This window comes from Nestor notabilis, unplaced genomic scaffold (assembly GCF_000696875.1).
Source record: "Nestor notabilis isolate BGI_N333 unplaced genomic scaffold, ASM69687v1 scaffold10765, whole genome shotgun sequence".
Taxonomy (NCBI): domain Eukaryota; kingdom Metazoa; phylum Chordata; class Aves; order Psittaciformes; family Psittacidae; genus Nestor; species Nestor notabilis.
This window is the reverse complement of record NW_009929782.1, coordinates 11,914-12,218: the sequence shown is the minus strand read 5'-3', so window position 1 is coordinate 12,218 and position 305 is coordinate 11,914.

Sequence of the window (305 nt, the reverse complement as noted above, 5' to 3'; positions counted from 1 at the left end):
TTCCACTGAGGGCACCCTGGGGGGGGAAATGGGGGGTTAGGGGGGGCCCCAGCCATGGGAACCCCCCCATGGGACACTCACTTCTCCTCCATAGCAGCTGGAGATGCCCATCAGGATGGGGCAAGGAGCCAGCGCTGGCCGGGAGCCCTTAAGGAGGATGAGGACAACCCATGGGGGGGCTCCAGGGCTTCTGCTCCTGGGGGGATCTACCTGGAAGGGACTTGGGGGGCACCAAGGGGGAGCAGGGAAGGGGTATGGAAGAGGGGAGAGGACAAATGGCGCTGGGGGACACGAAGGGACAGGGA